This window comes from Nomascus leucogenys, chromosome 1a, assembly GCF_006542625.1.
Source record: "Nomascus leucogenys isolate Asia chromosome 1a, Asia_NLE_v1, whole genome shotgun sequence".
NCBI classification, from domain to species: domain Eukaryota; kingdom Metazoa; phylum Chordata; class Mammalia; order Primates; family Hylobatidae; genus Nomascus; species Nomascus leucogenys.
In genome coordinates, this window is record NC_044381.1 from 40,185,498 (window position 1) to 40,207,630 (window position 22,133).

At 42.6% G+C, this 22,133-nt stretch overlaps 1 pseudogene across 1 annotated transcript; it reads right to left on the minus strand.

Moving 5' to 3' along the window:
* Positions 1–16,025: 16,025 nt before the first annotated feature.
* LOC100596392 lies at positions 16,026–17,046 on the minus strand (annotated as a pseudogene). The gene has a single exon (XR_004027498.1). The product of XR_004027498.1 is annotated as an N-lysine methyltransferase KMT5A pseudogene (transcript).
* Positions 17,047–22,133: the final 5,087 nt, after the last annotated feature.

Below are 22,133 nucleotides of genomic sequence, written 5' to 3' on the forward strand. Positions count from 1 at the left end.
GATTCTCCTGCCTCAGCCTCCCAAGTAGCTGGGATTACAGCACAATTCTTTATATAATATCAAAAATATCATTATCATTGAACTTATCGGCAACATCTTTAACTATTGAGAAGCAGATACAAATTTCCAAAATACTAAATTTTGCTTGAAAGCTCAAATTTTATCATTGGCAAAAAACGCTATCAGAATGACAGGCTCATTTTATTAATTTTTGAGAAAACGCCTGCCAGATATCCAAGTCTGAATATTCATTTTTTGTCTATCAGTAATGCAAAGAAAAATGGTTTTCCTACATATAAAAAAAAATCAGGCTGGGCACCATGTCTCATACCTGTAATCTCAGCATTTTGGGAGGCCAAGGCAGGAGGACTGCTTAAGCCCAGGAGTTGTGGGCAACATAGTGAGACACTATCTCTACCAAAAAAAAAAAAAAAATTAGCCAGTCATGGTGGCACACTCCTGTAGTTCCAGTTACTTGGAAGGCTGAGGTGGCAGGATCACTTTAGCCCAGGAGGTCAAGGTTGTATTGAGCCGTCATCATGCCACTGCATTCTAGCCTGGATGATGGGGGAAGACATTAAAAAAAAAATCAGTTACCGAAGCTCACAAACTCAAATAATTGCTCAAATGCTTTATGCACACTTCCCATTTTGTCATACAAAATATTAAAAACTCATGTATGTAAGGATGGAGAATTTTTTTAATTAATAAATTTACTACTTCAGCCAGGACATTCTTAAGTAAAAGTGGTGTTGTTTTGATTTTGTTTTTGTTTTTGTTTTTTGAGATGGAGTCTCACTGTGCTGTGGCATGATTTTGGCTCACTGCAATCTCTGCCATCAGGGTTCAAGCTATTCTCCTGCCTCAGCCTTCCGAGTAGCTGGGATTACAGGTGCCTGCCACCACACCTGGCTAATTTTTGTATTTTTAGTAGAGATGGGATTTTACGTTGGCCAGGCTAGTCTCAAACTCCTGGCTTCAAGTGATCCGCCCACCTTGGCTTCCCAAAGTGCTAGGATTACAGGTGTGAGCCACTGTGCCCGGCCGTTTTTTTTTGTTGTTTTGTTTTGTTGTTTTTTTGTTTTTTTTTTAGACAGAGTCTCACTCTGTCACCCAGGCTGGAATGCAGTGGCACGATCTCAGCTTGCTGCAACCTCCATCACCCGGGTTCACGTGATTCTTATACCTCAGCCTCCCAAGTAGCTGAGACTACAGGCATGCACCACCACACCCAGATAATTTTTTTGTATTTTTAGTAGAGATGGGATTTCACCATGTTGCCCCGGCTGGTCTTGAACTCCTGGCCTCAAGTGATCCACCTGCCAAGGATTCCCAAAGTACTGGGATTACAGGTGTGAGCCACTGCATCTGGCCAAAGTGGCTTTTTTTTTTTAGACAAAGTCTCGCTCTGTCACCAAGGCTGTAGTGCAGTGGCACCATCTTGGCCACCTCACCTGGCTATTTTTATATTTTTAAGAGAGACGGAGTTTCACCATGTTGGCCAGGCTGGTCTCAAACTCCTGACCTCAAGTGACCTGCCTGCCTCAGCCTCCCAAAGTGCTGTGATTACAAGCATGAGCCACTGCGCCTGGCCCAAAGTGGCTTTTGAATGACTCTTTGTATGGCAGTGAAGAAAAAATGACTACTAGTATAGTTTGGTACTACTGCTTTGATTCATGCTAAATGGGCCAGCAGTGTTACCTATCATTGCTTTTGGACCATTTGTGCAAAAATTAACACACTGAGAAAAGTAAATAGGATATGAAATATTAAAAAATTTAATATTTTAGACCCCCAAAAGAATCTTAAGGATCCCCGGGAGGCCCATGGACCATACTTTCAGAACTGTTGCTTGTCCAGTAATCAGGCAATGTGCCAGCTTTTTAGTTAGGGTTCTCTTAAACGTCAGTATTTGAATATCTTTCTCTGGGGCAATTATTTCTACAATCTCCTGCCAGGGGGAACTGAATTCACTTTACTTGAAGCAGAGTGCAAAAAGGCCCTATACACAGCAACACTGTCAAAAACAGTAGCAATCTAGGTAGCAAACAAATAGGAAAGGCCAATGACTCAGCTACCCGGGGGTTGCAGTCCTGGTTGGGGGAAAGCAAGGCACCAACAGACTAGCCAGAAATTTAACAAGGAGATGTTAAAAATGACATAGACATAGAGAACCTTGATAGGCTCTCCATACGTCCCAAACTTATTGGAAAGCTGCACACACGTGTAGAAGAGGCCGGAGAGGACTAGAGCTATTCACACATTCCTGGATGACTGCAAGACTGTGCACACATGTAGAAAAGGCCTGAAAGGGCTCAAAAGAAATAAGAGCTAGGGAAAATTTGAAAGCCTAAACTTAGTCCATCTTTTACTTATAACAAAATACCCAAAACCGGATAATTTATAAGAAACAAAATTTATTTTTTACAGTTACAGAGGCTGAGAAGTCCAAGATCAAAGGGCCACATCTAGTGAGAGCCTTCTTGCTGGTGGGACTGATATGGTTTGACTGTTTTGTCCCCTATAAATCTCATGTTTCATGTGACCTGTGATGTTGGAGGTGGGCCTAGTAGGAGGTGTTTGGGTCATAGGGGTGCATCCCTCATAAATGGCTTGGTGTGTCCTCACAGTAATCAGTGAATTTCAATCTGTGAGTTCAAGTGAGATCTGGTTGTTCAAAAGAGCCTGGCGGCTCCTCCCTCTCTCTCTCTTGCTCCCTCCCTTGCCATGCCACACGCTGGCTCCCCCTTGGGCTTCTGCCATGATTGTAAGCTTCCTGAGGCTTCACAGGAGCAGCTGTTGGGGCCATGCTTCATGTACATCCTGCAGAACCATGAACCAAATAAATCCTTTTTCTTTATAAATTACCCACCTTCAAGTATTCCTTCATAGCAACCCCAAAATGGACTAACAGAGGGACTTTCTGTAGAGTTCCAAGGTAGCATGGGGTGTAGCATGGGGTATCACATGGGGAGGAGAATGAGCATGCTAACATGCTTGCACAGGTCTTTTTTCCTCTTCTTATAGTCACCAATTCCCCTCCCATAATAACCCATTAATCCATTTACCCACTAATCCATTAATCTATGAATGGATTAATCCATTCATGAGGACAAAGCCCTCATAATCCAATCACCTCTTAAAGGCCCCACCTCTTAATATTGCCACATTGAGGACTATATTTCAACACAAGTTTTGAAGGAGACAAATATTCAAACCACAGCAAATACATTCTCCAAACCATACACAGATCTATCAGCAAAGAGTGGGGACCTAACTGGCTTGAGATGATTGAACAGAACCTCTGACTAATCTTTGGCTGACAAAATATGCTGAAACAAGAGTAATTCTAGAAAGCCTGTCTCTTTAAAAAATGTGAGCGCAGACGTTAGCAGCCTCACATTGTAGTGGAGACAAATTCCACAGAATTGGTCCAGACAAGTGTATCATACAAACAGCAACCCCCTTTGGGGCAAATCACAATGTAGCGTTCCTATAACATAATGTGTACAATGCCAGTTTTTTGTTTGTTTGTTTTTTGAGACAGAGTCTCGCTCTGTCGCCAGGCTGGAGTGCAGTGGTGCAATCTCGGCCCACTGCAACCTCCGCCTCCCAGATTCAAGCAATTCTCCTGCCTCAGCCTCCTGAGTAGCTAGGAGTACAGGTGTGCTGGCGCCCAGCTAATTTTTGTATTTTTAGTAGAGATGAGGTTTCACCATGTTGGCCAGGATGGTCTCTATCTCTTGACCTCATGATCTGCGCGCCTCAGCCTCCCAAAGTGCTAGGATTATAGGCGTGAGCCACCGCACCTGGCCAGCAGTGTGTTCTATACTTAGGAAACAAGTCAACAGAAATCATCTTTAATAATCCCAAACAATAGATTTAGCAAAGACTTTTAAAAACTATTTTAAATATATTTCAAAGAAAAGAGATCACATTTAAATAGAGTAATAAATGATTACAAGTAGGGTTTATTACAGGCATGCATGGCTGTTTCAATATTTGAAAATTAATCAATCTAATCTACCATGTGGATAGGCCAAGAAAAATCACATTTTGTTTTGTTTTTCTTCCCAAGATGGTGGATTGGAGACAGTGTCAGCATGACTCTCCCACTTAGAAAGACAAAATGGTGAGTAGAAATTCATACTGTGAACTTTTTCTAAGAAGCAATGCAGGAACTGAACAGAAAAACAAAAACCATAGACCCTTTGAAAGAAGCAGCAGGCTGCAGCCTACACCCACTGTGAGCCAGGTGAAAAACTGTAAGTCCTCAGAGTGTGATGGGGGAGAGACTGCCTCCAGGATATACATCCCCACCAGGTAACCTGGCAATCCAGCCCACAGGGGAAGGCCTTAACCCTACCCAGCACTGGAACTAATATAGGGAGTGGTGGGGGAATATAAAAGTAGGAGCAGCAGCAAGCAGAGCCTTGCATGCATTCCAAGTCTCCAGCACAGACCGAGGGAAGCCACTCCTGATTCTATGTCACAGAGGGCCTCACGGAAGTCGACTAACTAGCTCAGGCAGAGGTTGCAGGTTTAAAGAAGCTCCCAACTGAAATTCATATAATCTTGAGTAGGGATGAACTCCCTTGACCAGAACCAGCGGGTGAGTAAGAAGTGTGCTACAGCCACAGGCACAGGAACCGGGCACTCTTGCTTTGCAGGTAGATTGGGAAGGGGCATGACCCGAATGCTGGTTCCTGTCTCCACAGGGAAGGCTTATGGCCTAGGGCAGTTTTGAGTTCTGAGCTTTCACAGCCTGCAATTTAGCTAGCGGCCGCTAGTGAACATTACAAGTGAGAGACCTGCCTTGCCAAGTGCATGAGAGCTGGGTGAGGCTTGTGAACTCTTTTATGTGGCAGAGGCAGCTATGTTCCTTCCTGAAACATTACCCTAGTGGCCAGATAAATGCCCCCTAAACCCCACAGGAGCCTCTGCTTGCCCTGCACATGGAGAGCCAAAGCATGGACCTGCCTGACCCAGATCCTACCTGGCTTTGCCCCTACACCAGCCCTGGTAGTTTACTACAAGGGACAGCAACTTTTGGGAGCCCTATGGCCATTGCCTGAGAATCCAGAATACCTCCCTGGGGTAACATAAGGCAATTAACATAAAGCAAAGCAGTTAATCCCACCACTTCTACTTTAGCTGGTGCTCTTTTGCAAGTGCCACCTCCTGGCTGGAGGCCAACTGATACATTATAGCATCGCTGGGTAGAATCACACTGTGCCCAGGAAAGAGAAAACTTGTGCATGACCTCAGCTATCACCATCACCTGCACCACCCTGGCTAACCAGGAGGTCCTGATCTGTCCACACGACAGGTTCATTGCTACTACAAGCAGAATTTCAGACAGCCAATACATTAAGGCTATTTACAACCAAGGAATCTCACAGAGTCTACATCACTCCCCTGTGACCCGCATCAGAAGGAGTATTGGTACTTGCTGCTGGGAGAATTAAGGACAGGTCACATCACTGGATCTCTTGCAGACAGTCCCCAGCACCAGCCTGGAGTGTGGCAGCCCCACTGGGTGGCTAGACGCAGAGGAGCAGTAGCATTCAGTGGTCTGTTTCTTAGGGAATCCTACTCCTAGGGGAAAACTTCCTAGGGGAAGTGGGTGTGCACCACATCAAGGGAACACCCCATAGAACAAAAAAATCCAGATGCAGGCCTTGAGTCTTGGATCTTTCTGCTGATGGAAAGTCTCTTTCAGCAGAGGCACAGTTACAATACTGAGCTCAGCAGAGAAAGTCTGAAGCTCTACTCCAACACACAGGTAACCCTGGTGCTCATGAAGGGTCTTGGAGAAGGGGACTTCTTTTTCCCTTGTCCACTACTGCAGAAACAACTGGGGCTTTTCCAGTGGGAGCATGTGTGGGTATACCATAGACAGCCTTGCTGGAACACTTCAGGGTAACTGCATCCCCACAGTAGAGAGCACCTTCTATGTTCAGACTTGGATGAGAGGTAGACTCACGATTCCTCTCTACTTGAAACATCAATGTTCCTGCAGACAAAATGAAGTGCCTGTCTGATCTGAATAGCTGGAACACTGGGTCAGGAGTGTGTCTGGGAGGTGGACTGCTTCCCTGCTGGCCTTGCAGGGGAGCTGATGTGGCTCCCAATCTACCCCATGATAAGACCTCAGTGTGTTTCACTGAGAGCTCCACCTATCACCTATGTCAAGATTGGGACTTCAGCCCGCCATTGGTTATTGCATTTACCTACTACAATAACCACAACCAGTTTCTACCAGAGATGTCTCCCCTACTGGCCTGAAGCCTAAAATATTCAACCCAGTAAATAAAATACAGGGAAAATAAACAAATATAAGTGTACAACACAGGAGAACAAGGTAAGCTTCAAGAGACCTCTGCAATTCCAACCCCATTGGAGACAGTGAGCACAATGCTACTACAACCATTATCTGAGAAAGCCATCATACAAAGACTTTCTATAACCAAGGAATTAATAGTCTTCACTTCTGAAAGCACCAAGAGTCGAAATAGGCTACAATAAAGTCACATCCTTAAGGAAGAAAAGAGAAATAAAAAAAAAAAGTCAAATAAAAAATAAATTCAAGACTAATTAGAAGAAACAGTCTAGCCAAATGAGAGAAAAAAAAAACAGAAAAATAATTCCTGTAATATGAAAAAAACAGGATTCTATTACACCCCCAAAAGATCACACTAGCTCTCCAGCAATGGATCCAAACCAAGATGAAATCTCTGAAATGCCAGAAAAAGAATTAAAAAGATTGATTATTAAGTTACTCAAGAAGATACCAGAGAAAGGTGAAAGCCAATATAAACAAATTTTTAAAAACTTTGGGATATGAATAAAAAATTTATAAAGAAATAGATATTTTAAAGAAAAGCCAATCAGAACTTCTGGAAATGAAAGACACATTTAGGGAAGTACAATATGTATGGAAAAGATTTAACAATAGACTAGAACAAGTAGAAGAAATAGTTTCAGAGCTCAAAGACATAGTTTTCAAATTAATAATCAGACAAAAATAAGGAAAAAAATCAAAAGAAATGAATAAAGTCTCCAAGAAATATGGGATCATGTAAAATGGCCAAACCTAAGAATAACTGGTGTTGCTGAGAGAGAAGACAGCAAACAGTTTGGAAATTTTATTTGAGGGAATAATTGAGGAAAACTTCTCTGGCCTTGCTAGAGATTTAGATATCCAAATAAAAGAAGCTCAAAAATTCCTGGGAGATTCATCACAAAAAGGACTTCACCAAGGCATTATAATAATCAGTCTATCTAAAGTCAACATGATGGAAAGAATTCTGAGAGCAGTGAGACAAATGCACCCGGTAACCTATAAAGGAAAACCTATCAGACTAACTGCAGGCTTCTCACCAGAAATTTTACAGTCCAAAAGGGATTGGGGTCCTACCTTTAGCCTCCTTAAACAATAACTGTCAGTTAAGAATTTTCTATCCAGCAAAACTAGGTTTCATACATGAATAAAGTCATTTTCAGACAGACAAATGCTGATGGAATTTGTCACTACCAGACCAGCCCTACAAGAAATGCTAAAATGAGTTCTAAATCCAGGAATAAAAGGTTGATATGCATCAGAAGAGAACCTCTTGAAAGCATAAAACACATAGGGCCCATAAAACAATAACAACATGAAGAAAACAAGTATCTAGGTAACAATTAACATGACGACTGGAACAATACCTCACATCTCAATATTAATTGAATGTAAATGGCCTAAATGCTCCACTTAAAAGATACAGATTGACAGAATGACTTAAAAAAAATCATAAACCAAATATTTGCAGTCTTTAAGAGACTCACCTAACATGTAAGGATTCACATAAATGCAAGGTAAAGGAGTAGAAAAAGATATTCCATACAAATGGAAACCAAAAGTGAGCAGCAGTAGCTATTCTTTTTTTATTTTTTTGTTTCGTTTTTTTTTTGTTGTTGTTTTTAAGTCAGGGTTTCACTCTTGTGGCCCAGGCTGGAGTGCAATGGCATGATCTCAGCTCACTGCAGCCTCCACCTCCTGGGTCAAGCAATTCTCCGGCATCAGCCTCCCCAGTAGCTGGGATTATAGGCATGAGCCACCACACTGGGCCAATTTTGTATTTTTATTAGAGACAGGGTTTCACCATTTGGCCCGGCTGGTCTGGAACTCCTGATCTCAGGTGATCTGCCCGCCTTGGCCTCTCTACTAAACCGCACCTCTACTAAAAATACAAAAATTAGCCAGGCATTCTGGCACATGCCTGTAGTCCCAGCTACTCAGGAGGCAGAGGCTGGTGAATCACTTGAACCTGGGAGGCAGAGGCTGCAGTGAGCCAAGATCATGCCACTGCACTCCAGCCTGGGTGACAGAGCAAGATTATGTCTCAAAAAAAGAAAAAAAAAGGAAATTTAAAAATTCCTTGAAATGAAGGACAATAGTGACACAAATTATCATTACCTCTGGGATAGGACAAAACCAGTGCTAAGGGAAAGTCTGTAGCACTAAATGCCTATATCAAGGAGTCTAAAAGATCACAAATTGACAACCTAACATCATACCTCAAGGAACTAGAGAAACAAGAACTAAACCCAAATCTAGCAAAAGAAAGGAAGTAACAAAGACCCTGAACAGAACCAAATGAAAATTAAATTAAAAAAATACAAAATATCAATGAAACAAAAAAGCTGGTTCTTTGAAAAGATAAACAAAATTGATAGACCATTAGCCAGACTGACCAAGAAAAGAAGACTCAAGTACACTCAATTAGAAATGAAACTGGAGACATTACAATGAACACCATAGCAATAGAAAAAATCATTCAAGACTACTATGAACACCTCTATGGAGATAAACAGAAAAGCTAGAGGAAATGGATAAATTCCTGGAAACATACAACCCTCCTAGATTAAATCAGGAAGAAACAGAAGCCCTGAACAGACCAATAACAAGCAGTGAGACTGTATCCACAATTTCAAAAAAGATTGCCAACAAGAAACACCCAGGACCAGATGGATTAATGGATAAATTCTATCAGACATTCAAAGTGGAACTGATGCCAATCCTACTGAAACTATTCCAAATGACTGAGAAAGAGGGAATCCTCCCTAACTCATTCTATGAAACCAGTATAACCCTGATAGCCAAACCAGGAAAGGACGTACAAAAAAAGAAAATTACAGACCAATATCCCTAATGAACATGGAGGCAAAAATCAGCAACAAAATACTAGCTAACAAAATCCAACAGCATATCAAAAATATAATACACCATGATCAAGTGGACTTCATCCCAGGAATGCAGGGATGGTCTAACACATGCATATCAATGAATGTGATATATCACATAAACAGAATTTAAAACAAAAACTACATGATCATTTCAATAGTTGCAGAAAAAGAATTCAATAAAATCCAGCATTTCTTTATGATAAAAACACTCAACAAACTAGGCATAGAAGGGACTTATCTCAAAATAACAAAAGCCATATATGACAAAACTACAGCTAACATCATACTCAATGGGGAAAAAGTGAAAGCATTCCCCCCTGAGAACTGGAACAAGACAAGGATGTCTACTTTCACCAGTTCTATTCATTATAGTACTGGAAGTCCTAGCCAGAGCAATCAGGCAAGAGAAGTAAATAAAGGGCATCCAAATTGGAAAAGAAGAAGTCAAACTATAGCTGTCTGCAGACGATATCATCATATACCTAGAAAACCCTAAAGACTCCTAAAAAAGATGCATAGATTTGATAAACAAATTCAGTCGGCTGGGCGTGGTGGCTCATGCCTGTAATCCCAGCACTTTGGGAGGCCAAGGCAGGTGGATCACCTGAGTTCAGGAGTTTGAGACCAGTCTGATCAACATGGTGAAACTGTCTCTACTAAAAATACAAAAATTAGCCGGGCATGGTAGTGGGTGGCTGTAGTCCCAGCCCAACTACTCAGGAGGCTGAGACAGGAGAATCGTTTGAACTTGGGAGGCGGAGGTTGCAGTGAGCCAAGTCTGGGCCATTGCACTCCAGAGCAAGACTCCATCTCAAAAAAAAAAAAAATCAGTCAAGTCTTAGATTACAAAATCAATGTACACAAATCAGTAGCACTGCTACACATCAACAACGACCAAGCTGAGAATCCAATTAGGAGGTGAATTGCTTTTATAATAGCTGTAAAACAAACAAACAAATAAACAAATAACCAACCTAGGAATATACTTAACCAAGGAGGTGAAAGAGCTATACAAGGAGAGCTACAAAACCCTGCTGAAAGAAATCATAGATGACACAAACAAATGGAAACACATCCCATGCTCATGGATTGGAAGAATCAATATTGTGAAAATGACCATACTGCCCAAAGCAATCTACAGATTCAACGCACTTCCTATCAAAACACAAACCTTATTTTTCACAGAATTAAAGAAAACATCCTATAATTCATATGGAACCAAAAAAGAGCCTGAATAACCAATGCAATCCTGAGAAAAAGAACAAATCTGGAGGCATCACATTACCAGACTTCGAATTATACTACAAGGCTATAGTTACTGGTATGGTTTGGATCTGTGTCCCCACCAAATCTCACGTCAAATTGTAATCCCCAGTGTTGGAGGTGGGGCCTGGTGGGAAGTGACTGGATCATGGGGGTGGAGTCCTCATGAATGGTTCAGCACCATCCCTTTGGTGCTGTTCTCATGACAGTGAGTAAGTTATCACATGATCTGGTTGTTTTAAAAGTGTGTAGTGCCGGCTGGGCGCAGTGTCTCATGCCCCATGTGAAAATCCCAGCACTTTGAGAGGCCGAAGTGGGTGGATCACCTGAGGTCAGGAGTTTGAGAGCAGCCTGGCTAACATGGTGAAACCCCATCTCTACTAAAGGTACAAAAAAATTTGCTGTGCATGGTGGTGGGCGCCTGTAATCCCAGCTACTTGGGAGGCTGAGGCTGGAGAATTGCTTGAACTTGGGAGACGGAGGTTGCAGTGAGCCAAGATCGTGCCATTGCATTCTAGCCTGGGCAAAAAGAGTGAAACACCATCTCCAAAAAAAAAAAAAAAAGTGTGTAGCATCTCCCACCTCTCTCTCTCTCACTCCTTCTCTGGCCATGTAAGATGTGCCTACTTCCCTTTTGCCTTTCACCATGATTGTAAGTTTCCTAAGGCCTCCCCAGAAGCAGAAGCCACTATGCTTCCTGTACAGCCTATAGAACCATGAGCCAATTAAACCTCTTTTCTTTATAAATTACCCCATCTCGGGTATTTCTTTACAGCAGTGCAAAAACAGACTAATACAGTACCAAAACAGCATAGTACTGGTATAACAGTAGGCACGTAGACCAATGGAACTGAGTAGAGAACCCAGAGGTAAAGCCAAATACATAGAGCCAACTGATCCTTGACAAAACATACAAAAACATAAATTGGCAAATGGACACCCTATTGAATACATGGAGCTGGGAAAACTGGCTAGCCACATGTAAAAAAATGAAACTGGATCCCCATTTCTAACCTTACACAAAAATCAACTCAAGATGGATCGAAGACTTAAATCTAAGACCCAAAACGATACAAATTCTGGAAGATAACCTAGGAAAAACTCTTTTGGATATTGGCCTGGGCAAGTAATTCATGACTGAAACCCCCAAAGCAAATGTAACAAAACAAAAATAAATAAATGGAACCTAATTAAACTAAAAAATCTCTGTGCAGCAAAAGAAATAATCATCAGAGTAAACAGACAACCCAGAGAATGGGAGAAAATATTTGTAAAGCACACATTTGACAATGGCCTAATATCCAGAATCTACAAAGAACTCAAAGCAAATCAGCAGGAAAAAAAACCCTACAAATAATCCCATCAAAAAGTGGGCAAATGACATGAACAGACATTTCTCAACAGAAGATATACAAATGGCCAAAAAATGTATGTAAAGATGCTCAACATCACTAATCATCAAGGAAATGCAAAGTAAAGCCACCCTACTCCTGCGATAATGGCTATTTAAAAAGCTAAACAACAATATATGTTGGTGTGGATGTGGTGAAAAGGGAACACTTTCATACACTGCTGGTGGGAATGTAAATTAGTACCATCTCTATGGAAAAGTTTGAAGATTTCCAAAAAAAAAAGTAGATCTACCATTTGATCCAGCAATCTCACTACTGGGTATCTACTCAAAGGAAAAGAAGTAATTATATCAAAAGGACACCTGCACATGTATGTTTATTGCAGCACAATTCACAGTTGCAAAGATATGGAACCAACTTAAGTGCCCATCGACTAATAAGCGGATAAAGAAAATGTGGTATATGTATACTGTGGAATACTACTAAGCCACAAAAAAGAACAAATTAATGTCTTCTGCAACAACATGGATGGAGCTGGTGGCCATTATTTTAAATGAAGTAACTCAGGAATGAAAAACAAAATACCATATGTTGTCACTTATAAGTGGGAGATAGGCTTGTAAGTGACAAGGTATAAGTGGGTATAAGTGGGTACATAAAGGCGTACAGAGTGATATAATGGACTATGAAAATCAGAAGCAGGAGGGTAGTGGAGGGTGAGAAATAACAATCTATATATTGGGTACAACATACACTACGGAGGTGACAAGTGCACTAAAATCTCAGACTTTACCACTATACAATTCATCCATGCAACCAAAAACCATTTGTACTCCCAAAGCTATTGAAATTTTAAAAATTCATTGGAATAACATAAAAAACAAAGATAAACGATAAAAAAGAACAGAAATTTCAAAATATACATTTTAAAAATCCATACGATCATGGCTATACTAATAAATACAGAAAATCATTTGACAAAATTCATAGCATTCATAAGAACTCTCAAAAAACTAGCAATAGTGGGAAATTTCCTAAACTTGATAAAGATTTTCTTAAAAATAACTACAGCTAACATCATACTTAACAGTGAAAGACTCAATGTCTTCCATGTAAGAACAAGGCAAGGATGTCTTCTCTCACCATTCTTTTTCATATCTGTGCTGGAAGTTCTAAGGCAAGCAAAAGCAGTTAGGTGATGCCACATAAACGATGGAGTAGGAAGTTCCAATAATCAGTCCAGACCCTCCACTGAAGCATCCATTAAGCTGGCAAAATCTGACAGAGTCAACTTTTTCAAACTCTGGATTCTAATACAAAACTGGTGGCAACCAGTGAAGTGCTTAACAAAAAAAGAAAATTTTTTGCTTCCTTTCTTATCAATTCCATTTCCCAGGTCACCAATAGCAATGGGAACAGGGATCTGCATTCCTAATGTGGCTTTCTGGTGCCAATAGCCACGTTTCCCAAAAATTATGGCTCTGAGTTTTTGTTTTATTTATTTTTTGAGATGGTATCTTGCTCTGTCGCCCAGGCTGGAGTGCAGTGGTGCCATCTCAGCTCACTGCAACCTCCACCTCCTGGGTTCATACCATTCTCCTGACTTAGCCTCCCAAGTAGCTGGGACTACAGGCGCCCGCCACCACACCTGGCTAATTTTTTTGTATTTTTAATAGAGATGGGGTTTCACCATGATAGCCAGGATGGTCTCGATCTCCTGACCTCGTGATCTGCTCACCTCGGCCTCCCAAAGTGCTGGGAATATGGGCGTGAGCCACCGCGCCCGGCCTGGCTCTGAGTTTTGATCTGACAATTTTGTAAGGGACTAGTACATAGGATAAGCTTTTTTACAACCCCTTCAGGCTAGAGTGGCTTTCCAGGTGACATCTGTCGAAAGCATTCAAAGACATATACTACACACAGCTGTCTGGATCAAGGTATGGTGGATGGGGCAGGGGCTGGTGGGTGGCATCCAGAATCAAACATCTGGAAAGAAGAAAGTTGAGGCAGAAGTTTCTTGGGAATTAATGGTTTTGAAGGGCTACTGCGTATACCAGAGAACCCAGAGTGCAATGTACACATGCACAAGGCTGGAAACATGCTCATAAAAAAAGAATGAAAGAGCCCTAGGCTTGCACCTCTGGCTGATTTTTGGACTCTGTGCAAGTAGGAGGTAAAGACTAAGTCACAGTCATAGATAGCCTGGCTAAGCACTGAAAGAATCCCTCAGCTCAGATCCAATCTGCAAAGACTAGGAGAGTTTTTTGGTTTTGTTTTCTTTTTGACCCCAGCCATTAAGGCACATCTCTGTGAAATAACTGACTGCTAAAATAAGAGAAGAGACTTCAGTGACCACATAAGACAAGGAATATATAGTATTTGCAAATATAATTTGGAAAAGTCACTAAACAAATGGATGATGGTAAACACCTACAATCAACAACAGCAAACACTGGGGAGGTGGGAGAATCAGCTTTTCACATTATAATATTCCAAATATCTCCCTTTATTTTATTTATTTTTTATTTATTTATTTATTTATTTATTTATTTTTGGCCTTGCCTGGCAATAAACATTTTAATTTGTTTCATTTTTATGATGACAAATAATTTTCAAGTTTATTTCCTTGTTTAAATACAAAGCTAAACCACAAACAGGTATAATCAAGACATTGTGTCTCACATTTACACTCCCATCGGATCCTCTTCCAATTTGCTGACCACTGACCAGGCTAGCAGCGGGGTGGGAGGGAAGACTTTCTTAGGTAGCACTGTCGTGAGGCCCGAGGTGGGGTTGGGAGGGGAATCAAAGACGAGGACAGGCTCTCATACCTGTCTCCATTCACATTTACTTGGGACCAGGGTGGGCAGGAGACACCAGGTCATGGCTCCTGAGCCCCGGCCCCCTGAACTGAAGGGACAGTGAGTAAGAATCAATTCTGTGAAGGGCGGGAGGAAGCAGCCACCTATTCCTCCTGCCTTCAGAGTTAAGGTGAAAACCTTAGCCCTATCCTTGATTCCTGGGGGCCGCCGGGCCCTGCGTGCTCCCCTGCACACCTGGGTGCCTTTCAGAGGCTGGCAGCCGTGGCTGGGGTCAGGGGTCCTGGGCTCCTAGGCTCACACCTCAGCTCACAGTTGCGTCCTTGCAGGAGGACAATGGGTGTCTGACAAACACAAGGCCTCGACAGCAGGTCTGGAACTTTCAACCCCAGCAGGATGAGGGGGAATGGGGGTGGATGTTAGGTAAGTAATTTCTGGTCCCACTACAAAACTTTATTTTTGATTAGAGTACCATTCTCAATCTCTTCTACAAAAAGCAAAAAAAAGCAAAAAAAAAAAAAAAAAAGCAGCCACTTCACTCACTTCAAGACCTATACACATGTAAGTTGTTTTCTGTGGGTTTTTAATTTTTAATTTTTTTAATTTAAAATTTTTTTAAAATAGATTCAGTGTTCACATTTCTATAAAGAATTAACCCAGTTTCAGGAAACCGTAAGCAACACTCTCCCTGTCCACATCTAGTTTGATTTCGTGCCCTGATGCTTCAAGGTGCCCAGAAAAGCGGTAGCTTGTGGAAGAGGAAATCTATGCCCGGCCCGTGCTCAGGACCCAGGGCTCAGTAAGCTTTCGAGAAAGCAGAGGGGAAGACTAGCTTACTGCAAAACCTTTTTAAAAAATATTCATACACTTCAGTGAGCGCCTGTCGAGACATTAGGAGAACAAGAGCTTGGAAACATCCCGTCCAGGCCATTGGGAAGCAGCGTCTTCCTCACACCCCGTCCCTGGATGTCGGGGGTGCAGGGGGAAGGTCCCGGCTCTTCCACTGGAGAAAGGAGACTCACCTGGCTTCGTAGTTCATGTTTGACTCTTTCCTCTAAAACCTGTGCTGAGTCTTTGACTGCATGCACTGGAAGCACAAACGTTCGGCTTGTATGCAAAAAAAGTACAAAAACAACTAGAATATAAAAGTTTTGGTAATATAAGGCCATCTGTTCAAGTCCACCTTGGAAACCTGTAACAGATATTTAAATACTACAGTGAAAGGCATCTTAATATACTTTTTAAAAACATCTACAGTAATCCGCTAAGATTGTGTAAAAAAAAAAATTCAATTCCCTTTGAGGGCACCTTGTCCTTTGAAGAGGAGAAGGTGGAGCGGGGAGGGCGCAGGGCCCACCGGTTAATGCTTCAGCCACGGGTGGGCTTCAATGGAAGCCTTGCTGCAGTCCCCATAGTCATACAGGAGCTCCTCCCCAGCCGCGATGTCTCGGGAGGCGATGAGGATGAGGTGAGGTACGCCTTCGATGTCGTGCAGTTTGGTTTGGCAGTTCCCAACATTTGCTGTGATTGATCAGTCTTCCTAGGCGATTTGTCTCTCTAGTTGCATCCACGCAGTAGGTTTTGCTCAGATACTGAAGATACTACTACATGTAGCAGCCCGTGGAAGGGTCCTGTGCGTACAGAGCCTCCCGTTTCTTGGCGTCGGTGATCTCGATGAGGTCCCCGTGGTATTCTACCACAAAGTCACCCCGGGAGAACTGCTTGGTGGCAATCACACCCCTGCCTTTGCCATCGATGAGGTCAATCTTCATTCCTTCTTCCTTCCCACTTTCAATCAATTCATCTATTCTTTTCCTTTCTTCAGACTGCAGCTCGGCTTTGCTCTTCCTGGAGCTCCTTCGGACAGGATAGAAATCCGTAAGTTTGCGATTCTGTTGCGTTTTTCCTTGAGCTTTTTTTCGGGGGGCCTGTTTGCCCTTGATGGGCTTTTTTAGGGCTTGCTTGGCGATGGCTGCATTGGTGGAATCACAAGATGAGGGTGGAGTTTTTGGAGGTTGTGCTGCTTCAGATTTTTGGTTTGGAAAAGGTGCCAGGGGACCTCTCCTGGTGTCTTTGATTTTCTGTTCCTCGGACTTCATGGCGCTCCGTACTGCGTTCCCAGCATTTCTTTTCTCTTCTCCTTTCCTGTAGATTCTGGCTAATGGTTTCCCCTGGCATTTGATTTCGTGATGTGTAACTGAGTTCTCTTCCTGAAGGGGGAAATGCATTCCAGAGCATTTGTTCAGGCTCATGTAGGAATAGATCTTTGACTGCCCGGTAAATACGTTCTCCTGCAGCCCGGCCAGGCCCATGGTGGTGCGGCCCGGCCACCACCCCTGCCTCTGCCGCTGCTGCTGCCGCCGCCACCAGCGCCGCCGCGGCGTCCCGGGGAAGGGCCGGCGGTGCCCCACGGCGCCCCCTTCCCTCATGGCCGGCGAGGCAGGGCCCGGCACCCACGCACCGCGGCAGGCCCGGGCCGCCGGGGCAAGGCACGCAGGGAGGGCTATTTTTGAGATGGAGTCTCGCTCTGTTGCCCAGGCTGGAGTCCAGTGGTGTGATCTTGGCTCACTGCAACCTCTGCCTCCCGGGTTCAAGCCTACTTTCTCTTTGCCTCAGCCTCCCATATAGCTGAGATTACAGGCACGCCCCACCACACCTGGCTAATTTTTGTACTTTTAGTAGAGGCGGGTTTCACCATGTTGGCCTGACTGGTCTTGAACTCCTGACCTCAAGTGATCGACGTGCCTTGGCCTCCCAACGTGCTGGGATTACAGGCGTGGGCCACCATACCCAGCCCAAATATCCCATTTTTAATAAAAAAAATTGTATGGCATACAAAGAAACAGGAAAGTATGGCTAGCTAACAGGAGTAAAGAAATTAATAGAAACCATCCTTGAGGAAGCCCAGACTTAATATAAAAGGCTTTAAATCACCTGTCCTAAATACACTCAAAGAGCTGAAGGAAACCAAGAACAAAGAACTAGAGAGAACCAAGAATATAATATATAAACAAATAGAGAATATCAATACATAGATAGAAAATATAAAAAGAAATTCCAATAGCAATTCTAGAGTAGGTGTTTAGTCATAAGAGCTCCACCATCATGAATGAATTAATGACCCTATAAAAAGCGTTTGTGGGAGTGGATTTGCTCACTCTTCTCCTTTCACCTTCCACTATGTGAGGATGCAGCAAGAAGACCCACACAAGATGCTGGTGCTTTGATCTTGGACTTGCCAGGCTTCAATACTGCGAGAAACAAATTTCTGTCCTTTATAAATTAGCCAGTCTGTGGTATTTTATTATAGCAGCATAAAACAAAGTAAGATACTTCTTCTTACCACTTCTATTTAATAATGTAATGAAGATTCTAACCAATGTAATAAAGCAATTTTTTAAGAAGGAAGAGAAATTGCACCCAGATTGATAAGAAATAGTAAAACTGTTTTTATTCACAGATGACATGATCCAAATTGTAGTAAACCCTAAAGAATCCCCCCAAATACTACCAGAACTAATAAATCAGTTCAATAAGGCTAGAAGACACAGATCAGTATATGAATGTCAACTGTATTTAGCAATGTACAATCTGAATATCAAATTAAGAAAACAGTATGTTCACAATATTATCAAAAACAATAAAGAGCTACGCACAGTGGTAAACACTTGTAGTCCCTGCTATGTGGAGGATGGGGCAGGAGGATCACTTGAGCACAGGAGTCGAGGTTACAGTACACTATGATCACACCTGTAAATAGCCACTGTACTCCAGCCTGGGCAAAAGAACAAGACCCCGTCTCAAAAAAAAAAAAGAACATAACAAGAATAAATTTAATAAAAGAAGTGTAAGACTTATACACTGAAAACTCCAAAACACTGCTCAAATTATAGATCTAAAGAAATTGAGAGATCATTCCAGGTTTGTGCACAAGAAAACTCATCATTGTTACCAATTTGCTATCCCTGTAAAAATCCAAGATTTTTAAGAAACTTACAGGCTGATTGTAAAGTTCACATAGAAATGCATACAACTTAGAGTAGCAGAAACAATTTTGAAAAAGAACAACGCTGGAGGACTTATACTACTCATTTCAAAACTTTATAAAGCCATTGTAATCAAAACAGTGTGGTACTAGCATAAAGATAGATATGTAGATTGATGAAACAGAATAGAGGTCAAGCAATAAGGCCTCCTATATATAGTGAATTAATTTTCAATTAAGGTGCCAGGCCAATTCAACTAAAAAAAGACAGTCTTCTCAACAAATGGTGCTGAAACAACTGAATAGTTTGACGGTCTGACAGTTTCCTAGAAGGTTAAATTTACCATGCAACTCGGCAATTCCACTCCTAGGTATTTCTCCTAGAGAATTGAAAACAGGCCGGGCGCGGTGGCTCACGCTTGTAATCCCAGCACTTTGGGAGGCCGAGGCGGGCGGATCACGAGGTCAGGAGATCGAAACCACGGTGAAACCCCGTCTCTACTAAAAATACAAAAAAATTAGCCGGGCATGGTGGCGGGCGCCTGTAGTCCCAGCTACTCGGGAGGCTGAGGCAGGAGAATGGCGTGAACTCGGGAGGCGGAGCTTGCAGTGAGCCGAGATCGCACCACTGCACTCCAGCCTGGGCGTGCAGAGCGAGACTCTGTCTAAAGAAGATAAAGAAAATTTGATATCTATACAAGAGAATACTACTCGGCAATATAAAGAAACAATTGAGCTCAGGAGGTCAACACTGCAGTGAGTCAAGATCACAATGCTGCACTCCAGCCTGGAAAACACAGTGAGAACCTATTTCAAAAATAAATATATCACACCAAGAATGAACCTTAAAAACATGCTAAATGAAAAAAGCCATATTCAAAGGTCTACATATTGCATGATTCTTTTAGGGATTAAGTCACCATTTCCCCCAATCACAAAAGAAGGATGTATCAACATTATTATTATTATTATTATTTTTATTTATTTTTTTTTTTTGAGATGGAGTCTCACTCTGTCTCCCAGGCTGGAGTGCAGTGGCATGATCTCGGCTCACTGCAAGCTCCGCCTCCCGGGTTCACGCCATTCTCCTGCCTTAGCCTCCCGAGTAGCTGGGACCACAGGCGCCCACCACCTCGCCTGGCTAATTTTTTTGTATTTTTAGTACAGATGGGGTTTCACCGTGTTAGCCAGGATGGTCTCGATCTCCTGACCTTGTGATCCGCCCACCTTGGCCTCCCAAAGTGCTGGGATTACAGGCATGAGCCACCGTGCCCGGCCAGATATTATTTTTTTAATGCAGTTTTCCAGTCACAGGATTATTTTTCCCAACTATTTAGGCATCTTCTGCTCTGCCATTCACCATACTCTGCCCTTCTTTCCCCTATACTGAAGTGCCCAAGATATTAAGATAATCGTAAGACTACTTAGGGAACCTTATTTGCAATCTTGGGAGATATTAGACAAATGTATTATACCTGAAACCTTGTGCATCTTTTCAGATTTTCTCAACCACCTCATTTCTCATTTTGGTCAGTGACCCTATACTGGGTCACTCCTCTGCTTTCAGACCTACTTAAAACACCACACTTCAGGGTATAGTATAAAAAGCTTCCTACGTAGCTGCCAATGGGCTGGATGATACAACCTGAAGGCTTAGAGAAGCTAGTTCCCCATGAGGACCTATGACCAGTATTTCCAAGACTAATGAGAAGACAAAGACATAGAAGGGTGCTGGGCATATTTTAAGAAGGAAAGGGTACATACAGTATATACAGGGAGTTCTTACATTTCATAATACCATGCTAATGCAAACTTGTTCATACTGGAGCCTTGTTCTTGCTTTGCATAGTTCTCTACCAGGCAAGTCAAAGCAAGGACATGGTTCTTATGTGCATGAATTACTGTAACAAGATGCCAGGCAAAGCAAGGACTACACACACACACACACAGACACATACACAACACACACACACACACACACACTTGCATTTGAGAGCCTGTCATGTGAAATGTGCTCATATTCAGTACTCTGGACAATATACCTAGGTATCTAAAATGAGATCTTGGGTTTAAGAAACTTAGGCTACGTTACCTAAGTGAGATGAGCTATATAGTTTTCTTTTAAACATCTGTTTCTATATCAGTATTTCATTGTAAATCATCAAAAAAAGTCTATATAATAAGTTCTGCATTAGGGTAACTGCAGAGGTTCAAAGTTTGCAGTTGCCATTCAAGAGAGCAAAAATGTAACAAAAATTTTTGTTGCCAAGTATCTCGAGCCCCCATGTCTATTAATGGCAGAACAATGAAATTTCATCCATTTAAGAGAACTGTCTTGATTTAAAGCAGTTTTTAGGAGAGTTAGTTTATCAAATTCAAGAGGATCTAAATTTCCAAAGGGCTTAACTCATGTCAGCACTAAGAAGGGGCGTCCTTACTGTTTGGTCCATACTGTCTTGAGCTTGGCCCTTGCTGCCTGACACTTCTAAGATCCCAGTTTCAGAAATGTGGTCTTTCCATCAGCCTCTTACCACTTCATGTTCATGCTCACGTTCAGGGTCCTGCTACAGATGTCAGAGATCCATTGTCTACCATCCTTATCTAAGCCACAGGCTTCTTCCTGACTGATGGCCCCTTAGCACCTTTGCTCTTCCCTCACATTTAGGGGCTTTCCCTGGACTTCCCTATGTGGGATCCTCTGAGGAGAGCTTTTCCCTGCAAGTTTCATAACCCCCATTCACTGTAAGGTAGTTCATTTTTCTCATATAATACAAAATGTAGAGGAGAGCAGATGCTGGCATTGACTCAACAGCTCAATAATGTCAGAACTCTATGTTGGTATAATTGACCTACCTATCCTTCATGGTCACAAGATGGCTGCAGCAGCTCTGATCATCACACAACCACATTCAAACCTAAGCATGATGCAGGCGGGTGCAGTGGCTCACACCAGTAATCCCAGCACTCTGGGAGCCCAAGGTGGGAGGATCGCCTAAGCCCAGGAGTTCAACACCAGCCTGGGCAACATAGCAAGACTCCGTCTCTAAAATAGAAAAAAATTAGCCGGTCATGGTGGTGTGCGCCTAAAGTCCAAGTTATGTGGTAAGCTGAGGTAGGAGGATCGCTTGAGTCGGGGAGGTCAAGGCAGCAGTGAGCCGTGACCACGCCCCTGCACTTCAGCCTGGGTGACAAAGCGAGACTCTGGGGTGGGGGTGGGGGCAGGGGGAGGGAGAAGAAAAGAAAGAAACCCTCTCCCTACCACTGCTCTTTACATCTCACTGATGAAATCTGGTCACATGCCTACCCCTAGACAAAAAACTAGGGTAACTTTCCTGAGATCCATACCTCAACAAAATCAAGGTTCTCCTAGCAAGCAGATATTTGGGTAGGCAAGTAACAGTGCCTGCCACAGCACCTCCCTGTATTTAGCCAGAGCATTCTTCAAGCCTCTCACTGCTGTGGGGCCATGATGTACACAACCCT